The following is a 5,773-nucleotide window of genomic DNA, read 5'->3' on the forward strand; positions in this document are numbered from 1 at the left end:
AGTGCCTTGTCAGGTTTGACTAATACACATGTTCTGCCTCATTATCAGTTTTACAACCCCAAATCAACCCTGTGTTTCTCCTTGAAGCGCTCAGAGGTCTCTCTTGACCTCCCTCCGAGGCTGTGTACATCATACTCTGGACTTAGTGTCATTTTTCTTTCTGTGATCATCTGACTGCTTGACCATTTATTTTTTTTTTGAGAAAAAGATACCGATTGCTTTCAAGCTCATTCTGACTCCTGGTGATTTCACACTGTCAGTGCAACACTGTGCGCCAGGTGGGTTTCAATAGCTGATAATAATAATAACAACACTTTTCATTATTATTTTGGAAATAGATTGCCAATGCTTTCTTTCAAGTATGGCTGGATGGACATAACCCTCCAACTTCCAATAACAGTCAAGTGCATTACCATTGATACCAGCATCCCAAACTAAACCCACTTCTGTAGAGTCTATTCCAAATCACAATGACCTCAGAGAGCAAAGTAGAATGGCTCCCTAGAGCATCCAAGGCTGCCCGTCCTTTTCGAAGCAGACCGCATCAGTTTTCTGTGGGAGGGTGACTGGTGGTTTCAAATTATTTACAAACGTGGGCTGTAACAATGGGCTCAAGCATGGGAACAGTTGTGAGGATGGCGCACTGTGCAGTGTTTTGTTCTGTGGGGCAGAGGGTCACTATGGTTCAGAGCCGGCTCAAAGGCACTGAACAATCATCACCTTCCAGTTATCAGCCCAATGCTTTACCCGGCATACCACCAACACAATATTTGGGGTGGGGGGGCAACTTAATTCTACACAACCATCATTTATTGACCCTCTGTGTTCAATGGGTCATAAGGGATACAGAGATGAATGGTATGGTACTCTGCCCTCCAGCAGTTCACATGTGAGTAGCTGGGGGGAATGAGAGAAAATTATTATCAGCCAAGGTAGCGTTGTAATGTAAGCAAAGACAGGGTTCTCAGGAAAAGAGTGAAAGATCACTTCAATAGGAAGAAAAGTTAAACTGCCTGTGAACTTTTGCTTAAAAGAAATCAAATGCAGTTCATGAAGGTAGGGAAGGCAGCAATAGAAGAGGCTGGAAACAATGTGGGCCTTGGAGTCAGCGACCTGGGTTAGAATCTGCTTTGTATTTGCTGAGCCACCTATTAAACGCCTCTGAGCTCAGGGTTTGGGAATGATAACATCTACTCTCTCATACTATCAATATTATATTTGGTAATAATAATCATAGATTTCTATCAGAGTATTACAACCTGAATTTTTTGCCTGAAGCTTTTTAGAATTGGAAAGGGAATCACCTGGTCTGTCAGCATGAGTTCAGGATGAAGAAGAATCAGAGGCATGGTGGGCACGTAACTTAGGGGTCGTTACTCAAGGACCCGAGTGGTGCAGTGGTTAAAGTGCTCTGCTGCTGCTGCTGCAAAAAAGTCAAACGGTTCAACTCAGCAGCCACTCTGCGGGAGCAAGGTGGGCCAATGTGCTGCTGTAAAGATTTACACTCTTGGAAGACTTATTGGGAAGTTCTACTCTTTCCTACAAGGTACCTAGGAGTTGGAATTGGCAATGGGTTTTGCGTTAGAAGAGAAAAACCCATTCCTCCCTATATTTGGTTTCCTTTTGGACATAGAAAGGATAGACATTGGCTATCTTGGGCATTTTGTTCTCCCCAAAATTTCATGGAAAATTCCATTATCTTTCAATGACAGTTTTCTATGAACTTTTTGAAGTTCTTTCATATAAAACACGGAGCCCTGATGGCATAGTGGTTATCCATTGAGCTGCAAGCCTCAAGGGCAGCAATTTGAAACCACCAATCACTTTATGGGAGAAAGAGGAGGCTTTCTATTCCAATCAAGAGTTTCAGTCTTGGAAACCCACAGAGGCAGTTCTATCGTGCCCTATAGGGTCGCTATGGATTGGCGTCCAGACTGGATGGCTGTGAGTTTGGTTTTTGGTCTTCATATAAAACAACAGCAATTAGGGCTCGTGGTGACTCTGTGTGTCCGAGTAGACCTGTGCTCCAGAAGGTGCTCAAGAGCTGCTATTTCAGAAGTCGGATGCCAGGGCTTCTAATACACACATGGACAGTATCTGGTGCACATTTACAATAAACTTCCACATAGTATTTTGACAAGACATTAGGGGAGGGAGTAATAAAACATGTGGAAATGAGAGCGCAATCAAAGGAGAGTTGAGATGACAAAAATAGGGAGAGCTTGAACGAGCAAGCAGGGGAAGGAAAAATGATTTGGAAATGGAAGCAGGGTAGGGGAAAGAAACCCCAGTAGAAAGAGGGGGGGGGAGAGAGAGAGAGAGAGAGAGAGAGAGAGAGAGAGAGAGAGGTGTCTGATGGATGTCTTCATCTCTTGGGATTCATTTTTGCAGTAGGTTTCAGGGTAATCATTTCATCATATTTCCTCAAAGTTCCCATTAACCACTGTTTGTAGCCGTTTAACTGCTGCTTACCTTTGGATTTTACAGGGATTGACTCATAATGGAATAGATAATCTTAGTAGCCCATCACAGGGAAATCATTATTCTCTTGCCATATTATCTTTGGCTCATAGCTGGGTCCTGAGCAAAGGCCTGCCCATTCCTGCATTCAGAAGCTGGAGGTTTGCTGAGAACTCCTCTAGTCACCAGGAGGATTAAATGTTGCCTGCCCCCTCCCCAAGCTCCGATGTCATTGTCTCAAAGTCATCCTATCTCATAATCAGCGAAGCATCACCTATTCTTTTGCTTGGTTGCACTTTTGTAAGTATGAAACTTGTTGCAATAGTGGCTGAGCAATGTCACTGTCAGGTGCTAGCCAGTCAGTTCCGGCTCCGAGCAACCCGATGTACCACAGAACAAAACACTGCCTGGTCCCGCACAATTGTTCTTCTGTTTGAGCCCATTGGTTTAGCTACTGTGTCAATCCGTCTTTTTTGGGGTGATCCTTTCTTTTACCAAGCTTGATGTCCTTCTCTCGGCTCTGATGTCTCTCTCCTGACAATACATCCAAAGTGTGTGAGGTAAAGACTCTCCAACCTTGTCTCTAAGGAGCACTCCAGCTGTATTTCTTCCAAGATGGATTTGTTTGTTTATTTAGAGGGATTTGTTTGTTTATTTAGGGGTTTATTTAGATGGATTTGTTTGTTTATTTAGAGGTTCATGGTTCACCAGCACCATCATTAAAACGTACTGATTCTTCTTTGGTCTTCCTTATGCAAGGTCCAATTTTCACGTATAAGACCATTGACTACAGAGCAATTGAGATGACCGTGGATGGGATCAGGCACACCGGAGTCCTCACAGAGGTATTTTAAGCAGATTTACAGAATGCATTGTGTTGTTTGCTCTCTTGACTGCTGCTTCCATGAAAGTTGATTGTGGATCCAGGCAAGACAAAACCCTTGGCAATTGCAATCTTTTCTCAGCTTATCATGCTATTTCCCACTGGTCCAGTTGTGAGGATTTGGGTCTTCCTTACATTGATCTTCTTCATCAGGTACTTCAAGTGCTCCTCACGTTCAGCAAGCAAGGTTGTTATCATCCGCATAGCTAAGGTTGCTAATAAGATTGCCTCCAGCTACTTTGATATTTGCTAAGCATACAGATTGAACACATATGGTGAGAGGATACAACCCTGGCCTACACCTTTCCTGCTTTTAAACCATGCCGTATTCCCCAGTTTTGTTTGCATACCTACTGGCTTGTCCATGTACAAGTTCCTCATTAGCACAGTGTAGTGCTTGGGAATTCCCATTCTTCTCAAGGCTAGCCATAGTTTTGTATGAGCCACACAGTTGAAAGCCTTTGTATAGAAAATGAAACGCAAATACATTTCTTTCTGGTATTCTTTGCTTTCAGCCAAGATCTATCTGACATCAGCAATGATAACCTTTGTTTACCTCCTCTTCTGAATCTAGCCCAAACCTGTAGCGGCTCGCCACTAATGCACTGCTGCAACTTTTGTTGGATAACCTTCAGCAAAACTTTACTTGCATGTGATATTAATGCTATTGTTCTATAATTTGAGCGAAAATTCTTTAGAGTCACCTTTCTTGGGAATGGGTACAAATATTAATCTCTTCTAGTTGGCCAAGTGTTGTCTTCAAAATTTCTTGGCATGGATGAGTGAGGGTGTCCAGTGCTTCATCAGTTTGTTAAAACATCTCCATGGATATTCTGTGAATTCATGGAGCTTTGTGGTTGACTGATGCTTTCAGCGCTCCTTGAACTTCCTTTAGTATCATTGGTTCTGGCTCATATGCTACCTCTTGAAATGGTAGAATGTTGACTGGTCCTTTTTAGTACAGCAATTCTCTATATTTTTCCATCTTTTTATCCATAAACATTTTATTGATATATAATCCATAAATCATACAATCCAATAGTTCCTCACATCAAGAAGAGTTATGCAATCACCACTGCAATACTTTTTAACACATTTTCTTCGTTCATGTACTCTTTATTATTAGCTCCCCACATCCCCCACCCGCCTCTGCCATACCTCCAAGGGACCCCTGATCCAGTTATTGTCTCTGTCAATTTACCTATCCTGGATGTCATATACAGAAAACATTAAAAAACAAACAAAATGAACAAAAACAACCAAGTGAAACATAACTGCAATCAAAAAGAAAAGAGAAAATATTAAAAAATAGAGCAGATTTAGATGGATTATAAGGGAGATCAAATGATAGGGTGGTGCTAAATTGTAACCTAACTGCATCTGCAGCAATCCACTTTCCAATGCAGTCTGCATGATAACAAGGCCATTCACACCCCTGGTCCATGGTCAGAGGGGAGTGCCAAGAAGTTTAAGTCCGTGGATTTCCCCTTCACTTTCTTTTGGGATGCTTCCTGCATCAGTCAACATTGTGTGGACGGCACAGACCGGGCAGTGTTTTGCTCTGTTGTACATTGGGTCACAGTGAATCAGAACCACTTCGAAGGCACCCAATAACAACCACAATGCTTGCTTAGTGTAGAATGTCCGTCTAAAAGAAGGCTGTTAAGTCATAAGGAAACAGCAGAGCTACCAGTTTAGCAAACTACAGGAACCAAAATGTGTGGACATTCAGGAGAGGGCTGGTGGGTGTCTTTTGTTGCACATCAGAGAATGTATAAAAGACTACCACTTTTTAGTTTGAAAAAATTCCATTAGTTTAGTAAACAAGCTAATATACAGTTGAGAAAAAAAGAGAATAAGTACTTACCTTAGTCATCTAGAGCTACTATAACAGAAACACCACATATGGGGGCTTCGGCAGGTTTATTTTCCCATAGCTGGGAGGCTTGCAGTCTGACACCCAGGTGCGGCCAGAGGGGAAGTCTTCTCCGCGACTCTGAGGGGAGGGAGGTCCCACTGCGCGGCAGTCTGCATGTGCCTTGACACCTCTCTTCCGTCAGCTCTACTTTTTTTGTGCTTAATATGCTCTTTTTTTGGTCCTACCACATACCTCTTTTCTCATTATCGTAACATAAAAAACATTTCCAAACGGGATTGTAACCACAAGAATAGGGGTTAGGATTGACAAGACATATTTTGGAGGGCACAATTCCATTCCTAACAGGGCTGAAAGGGAAAATGTCTGAACTTCCCACCGTATGGAGCTCCAGGACTTTTGCAGAAATGCCTTGTGGGGGGAGGAAGAGTAACTTTAATGCAGTTTTGAAATGTAGGATGGAAACATGGGAAATTTTCCGTTTGTGCTTCAGCTTGTTTCCATTTCCATCAATAGCTTTCTAGTTTGGGGACCTTCTCTCTCTATCATGGGCT

This window comes from Echinops telfairi, unplaced genomic scaffold (genome assembly GCF_000313985.2).
Source record: "Echinops telfairi isolate 266 unplaced genomic scaffold, ASM31398v2 ScPeMD7_443;HRSCAF=831, whole genome shotgun sequence".
NCBI lineage: Eukaryota > Metazoa > Chordata > Mammalia > Afrosoricida > Tenrecidae > Echinops > Echinops telfairi.